The 19,517-nt window shown below is 38.7% G+C and overlaps 1 protein-coding gene across 2 annotated transcripts in view; it reads right to left on the bottom strand.

Moving 5' to 3' along the window:
- Positions 1 to 19,517, bottom strand: part of LOC137151201 (sperm flagellar protein 2-like) — a 73,637-nt gene that overhangs the window by 37,477 nt on the left and 16,643 nt on the right. The gene's annotated exons all lie outside the window — the stretch shown is intronic.

Below are 19,517 nucleotides of genomic sequence, written 5' to 3'. Positions count from 1 at the left end.
TTAAGTCAGTGGTTCTCAACCTTTCCAGATTACTGTACCCCTTTCAGGAGTCTGATTTGGCTTGCATACCCATTTCACCTCACTTGCTTACAAAAATCAGACATAAAAAGATACAAAAGTGTCACAGTGCACTATTACTGAAAAATTGCTTACTTTCACATTTTGTCTGTAAGAATTTTTAGTTAGTACTGACTTCGCTGGTGCTTTTTATGCAGCCTGTTGTAAAACTAGGCAAATATTTAGATGAGTTGATGTACCCCCTGGAAAACCTCTGCGTACCCCCAGGGGTACAAGTACCCCTGGTTGAGAACCACTACCTTAAGTCACCTCTTGTAAGTAGGCTCTCCATTCTTCTGTTTGTCTCAGTAGCCCTTCTTTGCACCTGTTCCAGTTTGAATTAATCTTTCTTAAAATGGGAGACCAGAATTGCACACACTATTCCAGATGAGATCTCACCAATGCCTTGTACAATGGTAATAACAATTCACTCTCTCTACCGAATACTCACCTAATGCATCCTATGGTTACATTATCCTTTTTCACAGACACATCACATTGGCAGCTCATCCTGTGACTGACCAATACACCTGGGTCTTTCTCCTCTTCTGTTGCTTCCAATTGATATGCCCCCAGATTATAGCAAAAAAAATCTTGCTGTTAGCCTGTAAGTGCATGACCTTGCACTTTGCACCATTAAATTTCATCCCATTTCTATAACTCCAGTTTTCAGTCATCAATATCTTCTTGTATGATATTCTGGTCCTCCTCCGTACTGGCAATACCTCCCAATTTTTTCATCCACAGGTTTGATAAGTACACTCCCACTTTTTGTGCCAAGGTCATTAACGAAAATGTTAAATAAGATTGGTTACAAGACTGATCCTTGAGAAACTCCAATAGTAATCTTCTTGCAGCCTCACATTTCACCTTTCAACATGACCCATTGTAGTTTCCCCTTTGACTAGTTCCTCATCCACCCTTCGATTCTTGTACTAATCCCCATCTTCTCCAATTTAACTAATACAATCATGCAAAAGAAAGAGGTGGAATAAATGCTCCTCTTACACCTGTTAGGTCTGGACCCATAAGAATAATCTTGTGCTACATGCTCATTTACTTCCATCCCAAAGCAGATGGGTAATTTAGAGTTTTGGCTCCACCTATGCGCCTTACTGGCCAGCAGAAAATTTGCTGCTGGTATAGGGTAGTATCAAATCATTACTCTCATGGAACAAAGGAGAGAGAAAATGTGACTCAAGGAGATATCTCTGAGGTACAACGTCTAGTACTACTCCTGGGGTAGTGAAACTTATATATCACCTATTACTCATAGCTGTGCCTAAAATCATAATCTAGCCAATAAAGTGTCCTTTTCTAGAGCTTTATTCTCCTCTTGATATGTATTCATGAGGTGATCACTTGCCTGAAATGACTATTATTTCAAGATGTATGCTGTAACAGATCACCATCATGGAGCCAGGCTCCTGCATGTGGGCATAGTGGGAACCCCATAAACTTGGTTATCTTACACCATCCCTGCAGTACTGCCTTTTCGCAGCTCAACTGCCAGTTCCACCTTAGTGGGAAATGAAATACTTCTACAATGTGTTTATTAAAAATAGTAACAAAAACCTCAAAATGCAACAGGAAGGTGGATGACTGGTGGTCTATCACAACATGTATTGTTAGAGAATAGCAATTAAAAGTAAGCAATTTTCTCTAATTCGAATACATTTCTGATACATTCCCCACTCTCTGGGGATGTCTCTAAAATAAAAATATAAATACAGAAAAAATTCACAAGTTGTTAAGAATATATTTTTATCATCACAAGCTAGATAGATATACATATAATACAATATGAGACAGGGAGAGTGGGAAAGAATTCATGCATGGGACTGGTCATGGATAAATTTCTCAAAAACAACATAAGAGACTATTAGAGATCTCAAAAAGTAAAATAAAATTACTGAGGCATGGATTGAAACTTTGGAAATGTTTCAACAGAGTTTCCATAACACTGATAAGATATATCAAGGGCCAAATTCACTAATAGCATATACAGGTTCAAGTCCATTGATGTCAGAGAAATTATACCTGCTTCAACCAACAGTCCTATAATTTCATTCCTCTCTAAAGCCAAAATCTAATAGTTGTAATGGCAAATATGTGCAAAGAAACAGTTACTGGTAATGTGTGCACTGGCAAGAACTCACAATACAAACTGCCTACAGCAACAATATAGTTTTATCTTAGAAATTGGCTCACATCTTTGCTGATTCTCTCATCTAGGAAAAACATAAGAAATGTAAATACCTTCTCGGAGAGGGCTCAAACACAGCAACTGTCTAGTGAGTGCAACTGTCTCTAATTTCGATGTTTCTAGATACGTATAATTTAGTGCTCATCAGGCTTTCATTTGGAAGTAACACAAAAGCCTGAATTGAAGACATCATATCAGATATAAAGTCTGAATCTTTTCAGGGAGAATGTGTAGGCTTGACAAAGAGCAAAGAAAACAAATCCACCCTTTGTTCCCTTGGGTCTTTCATCCACCTTGATGATAAAGGCACAATGAAAAATGTCAGCTAGCAAGTCAGTCTTGTTTAATTTGACACTACTTTATCTTTTCATATATTTGACACTAATACAGTAGAAGAGAATGCTGTCTCCATGGCTGTCTGAAAAAAATCAACTGCTGTTATGGGTGTGGCAAGGCTGCAACTCTAAGGTCTGAGGTAAATCCACTATGGCAGCAAGCCTCTGATTTCTTTCCATGCAGGAGATTTGCAAAGCAACCATGTGGTCTTTCTGCATGGGTATACTAGGGTCCCAAATCATGTTCAGATGATGCTGCCCTACAAATCCAGCCCATTTCAGCCTTAGCAATAGCAGACTATACCAACCTTAGTAGGCCATTGGGAGATGTAGCTAGAAGTGTCTGAGGAAGCATATATTTCCTGTCTACTGCCTTAACAGCTGCTAGGATGAAATAAGGATGCTGCCACAAACTGGGCCAGAATAGGTGTGATGGGATAGTCGGTTCCCTTAAGGGTATTAAGGACTAGGGGTCAGCCCACCCCATTATGTGGCATGTTCCTTTAAGATTTTTGGAGGTCTGATATATACAAGGATGGAGGAAATAGGAGATATTGAAAGTGAGGAAGTGGTTCTGGAAACATACAGTGTTTGGGAGAAAATCCCATTAATATTTCTTTCAGGGCCTGGGACATGAAGCCTTGCAGAGTGAGTGATGTTGGAGGTGCAGTACAATTTGAGTTGCTTGACCACTGTCCTACAGGCCTAGCATAGCTTCAGTTGCTTGCTTAGCTATTCTGACCCCTGTAGCATGACATCTGCCAGTTGGCAGAGACTGAATAACCTTATAGATGTCTCAGTTTCTACACACCATGGCACGTAATAAGACAAAATACAGATACTGTATGCTTGCAGCTGCACATAGATAACAGTGATGGGAACAACAAGTTATCCTTGCACATTAAACCTTATTGATCTGCAAATCGGGCGTACCGTGTCTCATTGGTATCCACACTGATCACAAAGTGTCTAGAATCAACAAGTGAGGCAAAGCTCACCTCTCTCCCAGCCAACAGGGACAAGCTTCAGAAGGAGACCAGCATATATGCTGTCTTCTCCCTCAAAGTAGAGGAGATACCAGTGAAGGCTGGCATGCTTCAACCCTCCAAGCTTGAGGACTAATTGGGGGAAAGGGACCAACTGAAGTAAAAGCAGGCAAAAGCCTTACAGCTGACTTAAATTACAACCCCAGCTACAAGGAAAAGAGCTGGGGGACTCCTGTCTTCACAAGAGATATAGAGGGACTGCCTGAACCACAACTCCTGCTCCAGGCAGAGAGCTACAGAGGACTCCTGTTTTAAGGACAGAGCGAGACTGAAACAGACTTTATGAAATATGACCAGTTGCTGCCAAAGAGACTGGGAGTGACCTTAAGGAATCTCCTCAATAACTGGTTCGGAAAAAGCCACATGAGGAGACAGAACTCCAGAGCAGCAAGAGGGGAGTCTGCAGCCCCTGTGAAAGACAAGGACAAATGGGGAAAAGGTAGGAGCAGCCTGAAGCAACAGAAAGTGATTAGAAGGAGCAGTTCTTAGCAGTCTAATACAGGGTCCCTACGCTGGAACCCAGAGGAGAAGGCATGCCTGGGTTCCCCTATCTCTCCTCCAGCAAAAGGGGAGGTACAAGCCTTGGGACTGAAAAAGGCAAAGACAGATGAATTCCACATGAGGGTCAAAGCCTATCATAAATCCAATGGACTTTGGATTTTTTCTCATTGGACTTTTCTGTTGCCCTCAGAAGGGGATTGAACTGAGAGATGACATGGGCAGGCTATGGAAGCTGCAGACTGCTACAGCACCAGCATGATGGACAGCATTGGGTGCCAGAGCAGAAGAATCCCGCAATGCTGTGTCCTGGCACAAGGAAGTGCTCTGGGGGTGAGTTTGCTCCATAGCATCTTATATCCTATTATAATGGTTAGTGCAATCCTATTCAAAGTAGAATATGATCGAAGAATTGATCAGTCTCAGTCCCTGGTGTCTTCTAGTGAGGGACTGAGGAACCAGTTCTATTCTCTTACTCAGAGTGAATAGAGGTCTTCTGCACAAGTAGTTCCACTGAAGAAAATGGGATTACTTATTGAGTACTCATGCTGAGTAGTACTGTAAAACTGTTCAGGTCTTAAAGGAAAACTGGTGACCTAGCTATCCATTCCAAAAACTTGGGAAAGTGAAATCCTGCAGGGCAGAGCCATTACATTAAACTTTCCTTGTGAAAATATATTTGACCTCTGAAGAGTCACTAGTTTCCTCAGTGCCCTAATAGCATTCCTCCTGGTCTTCTTCCTCATTGGTGTATCTTCAGTCCCAAACAGGCATCACAGGCTGTAGTGCCAGTGGAAGAGTTGGCATTACTATTACAGGCATTCACAAGGAACCACTGAGTACACCATCACAAGGAATGCCATTGGTAAGTGTGCTAAGATTAACACTGGCTGCATGACAAAGGTTCTGAGGGAACAGGGCACAAGCCCTAGCACTAAACACAGACAAAGCTCTCTCTGGTTCTTCTGTCTTGTCATCAAGACAGTGCTTTGAGGTATCATTATCAGTACAAAGATCCATGTTATCATCAAAGCAATTTGTCTTGAAGACATCAAGTCATGTGATATCCCCTGGTGTTACTTTTTTAAGATCTACTGTCTCATATAATTGTGCAGCACTATTCAAGTATGGTTACCGGAAGTCTTGGTTGAGTACCATCGAGTACAGAAAGCTGGCCCCTCTTGACATGGGCTGACAAGATGGTTTAAGGCAATGTCTCACTTGACGAATAAGAAGTGGGGTCAAGCACTAACAGGATGGTATATTGAGTCATCAAAGGCAGTGCAGTGTGTACTCCAAAACAGAAGAATCTGATATAGAATTCAATCCATCCCATGACACAGAACTGTGCAGTAAAATCTAAGCTTTCATTAAAAAATTAAGTTTCTAGCCCTTTTAATTGCCTTAACTCTTCCCACGTGAATAAAATTTAAACAGGTATAATGTGTTTTTCTTGAGTCCTCAAACAGAGAGCCTGACAAATGGCTCTGCAAAGCGTGAAGTATCACATACAGGTCAATGCTATGCTACTTTGACAGTGATGACAATTTAAGTGTCAAAACTGTAATAAATTTGCTGCTTATCATTTAGCAGAGACATTTAGCTAATGTACTTAGTTATTTTTGTTGACACAGTAGTGGAAGTTGAAGAGAACACTGGGGCACCTGGTTGCTATTATGGGAAACTCTGACTTCAACTCCCTTCCATTTCGATAGGGCCTGGAAGGCTTTTAAATGCTCTCTAGAACCTTTGACATCAGGTAACATACAATCACACACTGCAGTTAGTCATGGCTTTGCTTAGACAGTTAATATAATTGTGCCTGTCCACGAAGAATTAAAAGTAATTATAATCTTGGCACTTTCTGAAGCCACTGGAATGTCTTCCTTTCCCCATCCTACAAGTGATGTCAGCAAGACAAAAAGAGATTAATGCAGCAAGTGTGTTGATGTTAAAATCTAAACAGTTGAACTGTGGGATGGGAGCAAATGAATACTTAGTATGATGAAAGAACTGAAATCAAAAAAGAAACAAGTTCTGTATTTAAGAGATTCATGGCTCGACGCTCAAAGTATTGAGGATTCAATGTGTTGATGCCTAATCTCACTGTATAATCAGGACCATGAAAGCCAGTAAGTAATGTCTTGTTGAAACACCAGGTAATCAGGTGAAACAAAATCAGGACAATGCAATAATGGCACAGAAATCACCAATTCTCTAAGTGGAGCAGTAACATGAGAACTAAGCTCCAAAAGGATCAGCAGTGCAACAGGGCACCACTGAATTGAGTTCATGAGACTATTTATATGACTAAGTACTATCCAACGTGAGTATTGGTTGCAGAGTAGTCCTTTAATATTAGAAGCCTGACCAAGGAAAAAGATTCAGGAAAAAATGCTGGACAGCATCACTGCAAACCAGACTATCACCACTGAATTAAAGACAAATCCTGAGAAGCTTCCCTATTGATAGATGTCAGAAAGGAACTCACTTTGGAATTTAGGGTGCAGCCTATGGAACTTAAAAAGGGTACACAAGACACCCTGTATGTATGCTCCAACAGCTCAGAAAACTTGAATGATGGGAATTTGTTTGGAATCATGGACCCAAGAATACTAAAAGCAAGATATCCACTGTAATAACCTATATGTTTTCCAGTGATATATCTTGTGAAATAAATGGACTGGATTATTTGAAACTTCTATAGTACCTTTTACATTAGAGTGAAACCTGCACAACAGACTATGCTTAACAACAACCTTTTGTCTTAAGATACACTTCTGCTTCACTTTCATAGAAGATCTTCTGGAAACAACTGATCTTTGGCAGTCTGAATGGCTGTTCGGTACAGATTTTGCTGGAATTTTTAACTAGCTGTCAATTTCTACTTATTGATTTAGCTTTAGTTTTCAATAGTGGGATATTAAAACTTTTAAACAGCTTTATTCCAGTTGTACATAATTTATTATTTAGCTTTAACAGTAGCTGTACATTTAGCACAGGGATAATCTTTCAGGTAGTTCTGCCCATGGATAATTAAATTAATAAGTAGCTATGAATGTGAGCTCATTCAATAGTTCCTAGGACCACTGGACAACCTCCATCTCAAAATCTACATCTTCAACTTTTGGTATTTGTGTCATAAGATGTCCTGATATAGGTCCAATCCTGCAAATCCTTAAGCATGTGTCTGAAGAATCAGGGCCATAGATATTTCAAACTGGACTCCTCACTAAAGAGGAAGGATGGCCCAGTGTTTGGGTGTTGGCCAGAGACATGGGGCACCTGAGTTCGATGCAGAGCATGCCAGACTTCCTGTGTAACCTTGGGCAAGTCATTTAACTTCCTATGCCTCAGTTCCCCATCTGCAAAAGGAGAGGAGAGGAGATGAGTGCCATCAGGATAAAACACCCTTGCAATGTCATGAAAATGATGCCTCTACAACCAAAGTAGTCACAGAAAATGTAGATGTAGACTCTTCACTAAATTCCATTCTTTTCATACAGAGATTGTTTGGTTTTCAAAATTGAAAAAAGGCAATACAATCAGAACTCTCAGGAGTTAGCAGTCTTCTTTCTTTCCTCCTCATAAGCATCCAGCAGCTGCTCATAAGCCAATAAATGCAAAATAAACATCTGCTGTTGAATGAGCGAAATGCCCTACTGTATCCCTAATTGATCTGACCTTCTTCAAAAATATTCATCTGAAGTACAATTTTATTACCGCTTTTGAGAGGGAGAAAAAGTGTAGCACTCATCCCTAGAACCCTATCTTTGCTTAAACTTGCCACCCACTCTCAGCAGATAATTTCATGGTTCTGGTAAAACATGGGAGGTCATGGAAGGAAAGGCGAAGAACAGTACTTGCATTCATGTAATTACAGGTGATGCAATTGTTGCTGATTCTTTCACAGGGCATGCAAGGGGGTAGAGGGTGGGAAGGAGGCTTCTTGCACCCTACCCGTCATCTTCATTAGGAACATAGAAAGTCTGACCCATTTTATATTAGAGTACCTCAGAACTCTGCTTTGAGACTCATAGTCTTCTGAGATTATATTCTTCCTGCTCAGTTCTAATTGTCAATATTACAAAAAAATGTATTGCTACATACACACATTTAACTCTTTTTATAATTTAAATCCATTTCCATTATCAATGATTATTTTAAAGAGCTGTTGCTACATTTGCTATCATATTCTTTGTTTTTCATTTCCCTTGTTCCCTTCAACTGAGAATTTTAATGTAAAGATGTGATTTTTGTTTTAGCTGTTCAAATCCTGGCTCCTTAAGCCTTTGTGGTAAAAATACAGTCAAAGCTAGGGACCCAGCTGTGCCCTACAGCCAAACACCTAAGAGCATCATGAAGAGATGAACTCCCCCTTCAGAGGTTGCTGCATAATGATTATGCCCTACCCAATTCCTTCATATACCCAGAGAGCGAAGACCATTATTCTGGAGTGAAGAGCTGATTCCTCCTCTCTAACAGCCAATCAGAAGGACCTTAAAGAGGACACATCTCCATAATACAACACTCCTATCTGACAGCTCTAAAATGGAGTCATCAACCCAAAGAGAATACAGGGCCTTCAGGAAATGAAAGGATGTGCTTTTCCCAGTGAATCTCATCCACTTATAAAGAGGTTAACCTTTCTGTTTAGTTATAACTCCTCTTCCCTTGTGGAAGTCAGCTGTATGGAAGATATTGCCGACCTAAGGTCCATGGGCCCAGTGAAAGACTGGGATCTAAGTGATTCTGCACCTCATTCCTTATGACCAGGTGTGGGTCTTTTATTATTATTTGCATTATTGTGGCCTGTCTGTCCTTACTATTGATAGAAAGTTGGCTTATACAGCAGGAAGGGACGACAATGCTCTTTACTGGCATTGCTTAAGCCAAGGATTTGGCCAAAGATGATAATATCATATATATTGTGATACACCCAGATGGATCCAAAAACACTTTACAACTTTCAGTAACTGTGTAAGGTAGATCTCACACACACACACACACACACACACACACACACACACACACACACACACACACACACACACACACACACACACACACACACACACACACACACACACACACACACACACACACACACACACCTCCCCATGGGATGGAATGGATCAACTTTTTAGCAATGCAAATCAACTCGACAGAACAGTTTAGGACAAGAAATGAGGTAATCATATTATTTGCAGTGCCACACAGGAGTTTGGTACACAAAATATTACTTAAACTGGAATTTCCTGAGGACATCAAGGTAACTCTCTCCATACAAACTTTTGACACAGTTCCACAGGGCATACTCCTAAGCAAACTAGGGAACTGTGGTTAGACCAGCGGTTCCCAAACTCTGCCACATTGCACACCACCAACATAAAACGCCACCACCTGTAGTATCACCACCAATTTTTTATAAACACACTATGTATGAAAACTGCCTTAAAAATCGAAGTGTTGTTAAACACATTGTATCAATAGCATAGCTATGTATATAAAAACCTGTAGTCTTCAAAATATTAATAAATGCATTATAAACTTACCCCATCTGAGATTTCTGGTATGCCTTTAATGAGAAGGATGTGCTTGCTTGACAGAGGAAAATTGGTGGATATCTTGGTTGGTGTATATCTGGTGAAATCTTGGGGTGGCTGCCACGCTGCTTGGAACAAATTCGGTTTCTGGCCAGCATGCTGCTTGGGAGTGGTACCAGAGCAGCTCCTGGTGAGCCACTGTGAGTGTGTATGGGGGTGAAGGGGACAGACTGGCTGGGCTGCCCTGGGTGCTGCTGCACTCTGCACCTGCAGAGCCAAGCACCACTGGAGGCTCCATGGCCGGCCCCCCCAGCAGCACAGAGATATTGGTGGAGCTGGGGCCACGTACTGCATTCTTAATTAGTCAGTGGACACATACCATTGGGAGGTGGCCTGCGTACCACTGGTGGTATATGTACCACAGTTTGGGAACCGCTGGTCTACATGAAATTACTATAAGATGGATGCACAACCAGTAGAAAGACCGTATTCAAAGAGTAGTTATCAATGGTTTGCTGTTAAACTGGGAGGGCATATCTAGTGGGGTCCCAAAGGGGTCAGTCCTGGGTCCGGTATTAGTCAATATTTCCATTAATGACTTGAATAATGGAGTGAAGAGTATGTTTGTAAAATCTGAAGATGATACCAACCTGGGAGAGATTGCAAGTACTTTGGAGGACAGGTTTAAAATTCAAAATGATCTTGACAAATTGGAAATTTGGTCTGAATTCAACATGAAGAAATTCAACAAAGACAAGTGCAAAGTACTTCACTGAGGAAGGAAAAAATCAAATTTACAGCTATAAAATTGGAATAACTATCTAGGTAGTAGTACTGCTGAAAAAGATTTTGTGGTTATAGTGGACTAGAAAATTAATATGAGTTGCTAATGTGCTGCAGCTGCAAAGGCGGCAAATATGATTCTGGTGTGTATTAACTGGAGTGTTGTATGTAAGACACAGGAGGTAATTGTCCTGTTCTACATAGCACTGGTGAGGCCCAGTTGGAGTACTGTGTCCACTTCTGGGTACCATAATTTAGGAAAGATGTGGACAAATTGGAAAAAATCCAGAGGAGAGCAACAAAAACGATAAAACATTTGGAAAACCTGATGTATGAGGAAAGGTTAAAAAAATCCGGTAATGTTTAATCCTGAAAGAAGAAGACTGAGGGGGGACCTGATAACAGTTTTTCAGTATGTTAAGGTTATTATAAAAGGGGATGGTGATCAATTGTTCTCCATGTCCACTGAAAGTAGGGCAAGATATAATGGGTTTAATCTGCAGTAAGGGAAATTTAGGTTAGATATTAGGAAAAGCTTTCTAACTATAAGAGTAGTTAGCTCTGGAATAGACTTCCAAGAGATGTCATGAGGATCCCATCATTGGAAGCTTTTAAAAACAAGTTGGACAAACACCTGTCAGGGATGGTCTATGTTTACTTGGTCCTGCCAAAGGACAGGTGTCTGGATTTCATGACTTCTCAAGGTCCTTTCCAGCCCTACATTTCTATGACTTTATGATATGTTTGCAAAAATTCCTATAGACTTTCACCAATCAAAAGTAATCATGTGTTCAGTTGTAGATCTCATCAGAAAGGCAGCCTCTCGAGCACATAGCACTCTAACTCAAAGCTGGGAGATTTGGCCAATACTGACTCAGAGGAAGAGATACTTAATGAATCAATGTCACCACTTCTTGTAGTATACAAATTTTTCCTTCATGTCTCCAGACATGTAACAGGTCCGACTGCTCCACACTTCCTTGGTTATGCAGTCCAACTAGTTGACAACTTGAGGTGGTATGGTTTTAGAGTTTTGCCACAGCTCCTTATTTCCAACTGAAATTATATTCTCTGTTTACAAATAGAGAATTATAACATCACATGGGGAATAAGCAGCACCAGAAGATGAATGTCTATGAAGTAAAGACTAATGGACAGATCCTCAGATGGTGTAAATTGTCATAACTCCTTTGAGGTCATTGGAGCTCTAATAATTTACATCAGCCAAAGATCTGCTTCCAAGTATTTTAGTTTCATCTGAAGGATGTTTGCATTGAAGTCAGAGGGAAAATAAATGTTAAAAAATGATATATATGTAGAATTGTTTTTAAATAGACTACTTTCGAAAGTCAATATTATTTACTGATGTATACAGCAACTTTAAGTGTTAACACATTTCAGTATGTTATGAATCAAGGTAACAAATAACATAACAAATATGTCCTTTCCACTAAATTAGGCATGTTACAACAATAAAATAAAACTACAAAATAAAAATGTATTTTTAAAGGAGATTGAAAAAATCCAGTAACAAAAGAGAATTTTGGGCACATGTGTCAAGTGAATAAGGCATACCATTTTAAAAGGGCCAGCAATAAGGATGGAAGAAATAAAAATGAATCACAGTGCCTGAATTATGAGAGAGGACAAACATGAGACAAGCTCTGCAAATACAAAGCTCAATTTTTAAAGAGCCTCAAAAGTTAACAATTATAGATAACTATAATTCATAATTTTCAATTTCAGAAATAAACAATGCATTTGCCGAAACCAAATGATGTAACAGGAATGATGGAGATGAGAAATTACATGAGCAGCAGAATATGAAGCAGGCAGCCAGTAAGAAGACCCTTACAACAATTAAGATAAGAATTATGAGACTTGGCTGAAAAAGGGGAAAATGTTTAATGAAAGTCCCTCTACACATTTTTTATTTGAAAGCAAGTTTCAAGTATATTTTCTGATGAGGTCTTGATGTTACTAAGGCCTGGGTATGTTCAACATCAGAGGCATGGCATTTCAGTAGTGGAGAAATCAGTGAAGTAATTGTGTGTGTGTGTGTGTGTGCGCGCACGCGTGCGTGCGCGTGCATGCAGTGAGGGGAATAGGTTTTTCGTATACTATGCTGATGAGTATCTTAATATATGTGTGTTTGTGCATACAAATATATTCTGTAAAGCTCTTTGGGATTCTTCTAGATATAAGGCATTTCATAAAAGCAATTATGTACAAAGATTTTAACCTATGTGGGCAGATTTTTTAAATATTAAATAAATGAAACCTACATGATTAAAAACAACAAGAGATCTGTGGCACTTTAAAGACTAACAAATTTAATATTTGCAGACATAAGCTTTCGAGAGACTTCAGATCTCTTCTTCAGATTTCAGATGCATCTGAAGAAGAGAGCTGAAGTCTCTCGAAAGCTTATGTCTGCAAATATTAAATTTGTTAGTCTTTAAAGTGCCACAGATCTCTTGTTGTTTTTGCTGTATACAGACTAACACGACTACTCCTCTGGAACTATTCTACATGATTAAGTAAGAGATGTAACAGGAGAGGTAAATAATAAATAAGAATAAAAAAAGCCTACTAGATTTTCTACTTTTGAAAGTAATATAATGAAAGAAAAATTACCCTTGGAAAAATCAACACTAGAGGTCTGATTACCTGTCCCTACAAACAAAACTACAGCTCACACTCATATTTAACATCAAATTGCAGCTAAATAGGTTTACTGTTCTAAAGGTCTTGACTTGTACTCACAAAAGTGCTGGGAAATGGACATAAATCTGAACCCTTTTTGGCATACATTTTAGAAGATATTTGAAATATGGGCCAAATTCTGAATTCCTTATTCAGGCAAAACTCTCACTGAAGAACAGACTTCCAATTGAATTAAATGCAGTCTTAAATTTAGCTATTTCAAATTCAGTGATGAGACAAAATTAAACTGATGATAATTTAGTTTTTTAAACTAATAGTGATAAGAAGATAGTGGCCATTGGTTGTCCTGTATTTGGTACATGCTGAAATAATAAGGCCTGGGAAAATTTTTACCAAAAATAATCTGTGATGATTGATTAGAAAGATAACTTTCAAACTGTACATGCCCTGAATGCCAGAGGGAAGCTCAGGTCTAAGTTGTTTATTTTTCACTGTGTCTAAACTTACAGGTATTCTAAATGATTTTTGAATGTAGAATAGAGAAGTAAGACTTGATTCATGGCTATTTCAGTTGAATAGCTAGCTCTACAAATTGGATTGATATGGTCCATACAGGTCATAATTGTGAAGAAATGGCAGAATCTGACTATGAACATGCTCATACATATCAGTTATAAACAGATTAAAAGAATTGGGACATAATTTATTTTAGTTAGTTTGGGAATGTAAAGCAGGTGAATTCAAAATAGGATTCATTATGGCATATTTAGTATTATATTGATAAGGTCCAGAAAACAAAGATACATTTTTGGAAATTCATCTAGTCATAAGAAGATGCTGTTGAAGAAAATCAGAGGAGATCGGATCAGTCAAACATGTAAATAGTTTGATTTTGCTGACAAGATAGACCATATTCAGAGAAACCCAGAAAAAAAAAAAGAAGAGAAAAATGTTGACTGGGAATTAGTGGTTCAACTTCAGACCTGTCATGGGTCTTCTATTACAGAAAAGGAACACCCTTACTAGAGAACAAAGTAGCACATTCATCAGGGGTATACATTAAATTACCATAAGAATGCTGATCAAAAGACTTCATGGAGCCAACAAACACTGAACATTCACCTCATATTAAGACAATGACACTGAGTAACAAAAATGTTTCTTAGGTTCTCCTTGTTAACTGAAAGATTGCACCAGCATGTATCTAGGTCCAGTAAAAGTCTGTTTTTTCTCCATCGATGCTCAGAGTTGTGAGTAAGGTGTCTCCATAGAGAACCAAAGGTGAAGGACAAAATAAAGTTGTCTGTGAAGCACCAGCAGCTCTTTAATACTTTACATTCCTAGGAAACATAAAACTGTTTAAAATTTAATTTGTTATGAGATTGAATTTTTATGTCCTCACCCTATTGTTAAAATATATTGGGTTTGTCCTTTCTCCTCTGATTTTGTCACTCTATTACATATATCACCAAGAAAGCCTTTTCCCATTTCCAAAATATTTTCCATCCAAATTTTATGTGAAAAAGCACTTTACATATAATTTTATTTCAAAATTAATTCTTTCTCCTTTGATTTTTTTCTCTCTTCTCTAGTTTTCCAGAAAAGTTAATTGAGATTGCAGTTGATTCAAAATTCTGTTATATGTAATCACAGTAATGTTATGCCCAGTCAACTTGGTACTTTGATTCTTAAATCCTTTGCATGGATTCATGGAATCCTTTGCATGGATTCAGATCAATTTTAGGATTTTTGTTATTTACATACTATAGAAGACTTGCTCTTTTAATTTTATCCAAGTGTGTGGCCTCGCCACTTAACCTTTCTGGTGACAGGGAATAGTACATATGTCAGAGGTGATAGGATTAATATTTATAGGTATTGTATATCTGTAAGTATCTATATTAGTGCCTAATCCTACAGCCAATACTCATAAGTAATCTGGTGACTCTACTATCATGAGAAATCTGAGGGTTACTCACATGAGTAAGCAATGAAGGATTAGGCACTATAATTATTATTCTTTATTATTATTTTTGTTTGGGGCAATGAGAGCTCTAAAAGTTTAAGGTTTGGTGGTGGTCTGGGCAAGTGTGATTGGCCTCAATGACTAGGGAGCCTAGATTCTTCTGCTAAAAGACAAGCAGAGACAGGAGAGGGACAAATTAAAGATAAGAGTTGTTGTACTGTGACCACTTCTTATTATACAAGTCATAATAGTCTTATCATCCGATTATCCTCCCTTGTCTGTTTTGTTGTATTCACCTGGTATTTCTTGCAGTATACATTGAACATAAGCTTTTATGGGACAGGGTTAATCTATTTTTATACTCATATGTGTTTACTGCTTAGAAGACATTATCATAATACAAATACTACTACTCCAGTTACTTTTATTAATATAGATGTAAACTAAGACCAATTAGTTTTGTTCTCAATGGTTTCCCTGTAGTCATCTCTCTAGTGAATGGCGTATCAGCAGACAAGGACCGAAATCATTGGCTCACACTGATGTGTGTTTGCATACTCAGTCAATAAAGTTTCCACCATCCATGATATAAGTAAGAATGAGGTTCCCAGCTTTGCACATATTACCAAAATCTGGTTAGACAATACTGCAGGATCTGTATTGGTGCAGTTGGTGTCATTTGGCTATTTTGTACAGTATGAATGGAATGGCATTGTTGAGGATGTGGTGAGTCTATGCTGTTTGTATCCAATCCACTGAATAGGTCTTTCACCAAAAATATATTGAATACAATATGTCCATCTTGTGTGTGAGACCCCAGATAAAGGATGGTACTAATCCTAGCACACAGATCACCCCAGTGTTCTTATGTGAGTCCCTGATAGTGTAGTGTTATATTCACCCAGACTGTTTGTGATCAGTGACTTCAACTTCTATTTTGATAATTATTCTTTCTGAATAAATTCAGGCTTCCATGAGAGCCATGGCTGACTGCAATCTTGAGCTAATGTTTGGATAAGAATTGAAGGTGGGTTGACTAGATATGCTATGTATGTCTTTGGATCATTACCTCCTGCAGAAATAAAAGATTGCAGCACATGTTTTTCCTCATGGTAAGGGGCTTGTTTTGATGGTCAGTTCTTGATGGAACAAGAGCGCGCTGAGGGAGAGTAATATTCTTCCAACAGCCCAATCTATCATTGTTTTCAGTAGGGTTTTAAAGCTGTTATACTGTGGCTGTGTAGGAGACAAAGAGCGAGTTTTTTTCTTCCACCATAACTTCCACAAAATCTTGTTCCACAGACTTTTTTGAGATGACTGATAACTTGGTCAATCCAACTGACTCTGTTGGAGGCCTAGCTTGGCATGAGTTGTTTGACCAAGGTGCCTGGCCACTGGTGAGTTGCTTGACCACTGTTTAAGACCTAGCCTCAGCAGCTTGACTGTTTTTTACAACTGGCAGAGACCAATAGAGTGCTGAATAACCTTGTGGCATTTCAGTTTCTGCACACCACAGCAGACAGTAAATAGTGTGGGTTTTGTACAACACAGCAAATAGTTTGCATGTTTATAGTTGTATATAGATAAAGTTGAACAAGGACAAAAGTTTACACATTTTACATTAAGTCATGTTCTTTCCCACCGCCTCTCCCACTACTGGATGTTGTTTTGCTCCAATTATCATGGTGAAAACATAAATATGTAGTTAGTATTAACAATAAAGTATAGAGAAAGTGAAGGACATAAGAACTTCATCAAAGATAAGTGAATGAAAGGACAATGTATACAGAAAAGTATAAAAAGCCACCACCCAGGCAAGGGGGTGTGCTTCATCACTGCCTGATTCCACAGGAGATGCTGTCGGCCTGATCCCCTTGCAGAGCTCCTGAGGCAAGGTGTTCCTGTATACAGTGTCCTGAGTGAACATACAACTCTTTGGGTCTAGTGAGTATGATATGTTGTAGTTAATTGTTGGCTTTGTATTAAACTAACTATCTAAGAAATCCTTACACATTAAACCTTACTGATCTGCAAATTGGGTCTACCATGTCTCACCTGTAACTTCATACTGATCATAACGAATGTCCCACAACACAAGTGCCCTCTCTTAAGAATGTGGTGCTGGATTCTCTTAAAGAACAATTTATAAGGTTTTTGCTCAAGATGCCAAAAATTGATGTTGATTTATCTGGTTAACTATAGTCCTGTACCTAATCTTCTCTTCATGGTTAAAATTACCTACATATCTCAGATTTCCTTGATTCCTGTCAGCTGGGGTACCAACTAGGATACAGGACAGAGATTATGTTGATCTCCTTGATTGATGACTTCATCCTAGCAGTGAATGAAGGGTGTATGTGCTGATATCTTTAGATATATCAACTACTTTCAACACCACTGACCTCAGTAAGTTGCTATGGACCACGTGTGTGGACTGTGGGGGAAAGAACGGGATAGTCCTCAATCTTTTCCTCCAAGTTCCAGAAAGTAATGTTTGGCAATTGCCAAACTCCATGAAAGTGCTGACTGCAGAGTTCCTTCTTGTTCAACATTTATATAGGATGATTAGGACGGTCAGTAAGAAACCGTGAGCTACATTGCCTTCAACAGACAGAGGACTCCAGTCTTTTATTTCTGCTCCTTCTGCCCCAGATGATACAGCAGTGTACCTTTCCCAACGATTGGCTGAATTGAGAGTGAGCTGTGTAATGTTCAATTTAGATACGTTGATTGGTTGGGGAAACCATATCGGAAGATATGGTGAGGATTATATCTGCTTTTCTGATTAAGGTGTCTGTCTCTCACTTCTCACTTACAATTGCAAATTTAGTATCTAGTTGGATTCCTAATTACTGTAGGATAATCACATTTCAACAGGAACCAGGACTGTTCTCTTTTCATTTGTGTCTGGCCAGAAGGTTGAGAATTACTGTTTTATTTTTTGGGACAGGGGAGGGGGAAGATATGTATCTTATTATCCTGGTTCATGCCTTTGTCACTGCAGAATTAAATTACTGCAATGTGCTCTTCATGGGGCTACATCTTCAATCCATTCAAACTCTGAACAAAGTGCAGAATACAGCAGCGCACTTGTTAAGCAAGCTTTGTATCTGTAAGGACATTATGCCAGTACTTTGCTATCTTCACTGCGTTCCCGGGGGTTTCTTGGTAGAGTTTAAAGAGTTATTTTTGATCTTGTAGGTTCCTGGCCCCTAGCATTACCATATACCAATAACATAAAATAATGATAACAAAGCCCATATGGCCTGGGACCTGCCTACTTGAGAGATTGCCTCTGTTTCTGTGCTATACTGTCATTGTAGAGAACAGTGGAGACTCTTGAACTGGAGTCCCTTTGGTTTTAAAAGAGAGGGAACTGCTCGTAGGGCATTCTCAATTATGGCCCCTTGACTTTGAAACTTGTTTCCCACTTGAGAATAGCTTGAGTCTGTTGACCTTTTTTTATGGGGGCTTGTTACTAGAGGGTGATGCTATCTAAGGGTCAACGTTGGGGGAAGGTGAGATTGTAGCAAAAAAAAAAGGAAGACTAAGTTTATCTGTGTTACCTATTTTCTATATTACTGCATCTGAAGAAGAGAGCTGAAGTCTCTCAAAAGCTTATGTATACAAATATTAAATTTGTTAGTCTTTAAAGTGCCACAGATCTCTCGTTGTTTTTGCTGTATACAGAGTAACACGGCTACCCCTCTGGATTGTCATCAGTATATAATGGAAATTACTACTGCATTTATCTATAAACAAACGTCAAGGGTGTTAAAGTCTGTGTTAGACACTTTTTTATAGTCTTATATATATAAATAAATAAATCTAAAACAAAATTTCCTTGAGGGCATGACCAGTCATGTTTGATGTCTGTGAAGTCTGCTTTACTTCTATGGCACTCTATAAATGAATGCAAATATAAGATATTCCCTGCTTCTTATAATTAGTTAAACGCACAATACTATCTGTTATTTTATTTGCTGCACAGTAGTTTGGAATGCTCTCTCTCTCTCTCTCTCACACACACACACACACACTAGATAGACATCTGTTTAAAGGAAAACTGTAAACATGTTTCTCAGTCAAACAGTTTGCAAGTTCAAAAGGTGAGCTCACTTTTTCTCTGTAAATATACAGTGAAATGTATTTCAACCTAAAGGGCTAAATTCATCATTAGTGAGCCTTATTGAGCTTCAATGGTGTTACACTGGGTGAATTTGATTATGATTTTTAAACTACACAAGGTATTTCTGAGCCTACTGGTGGTAGCAGTCATTTATTACAAAAGATAATCATTTGTGACACTGACAGTAATGAATACTTGTGTAAAGACTGTGAACTATTTTCCATCTAATTTTATATTGATGTAATTAATAAGGAAAAATTATATATTTAAATAAAAGGTTTAAT

The sequence above is a fragment of the Emydura macquarii genome, unplaced genomic scaffold (assembly GCF_026122565.2).
Source record: "Emydura macquarii macquarii isolate MOO-44397 ecotype Brisbane River unplaced genomic scaffold, CSIRO-AGI_Emac_v2 contig_1045, whole genome shotgun sequence".
NCBI lineage: Eukaryota > Metazoa > Chordata > Testudines > Chelidae > Emydura > Emydura macquarii.
This window is presented reverse-complemented; position numbering and strand designations above follow the sequence as displayed.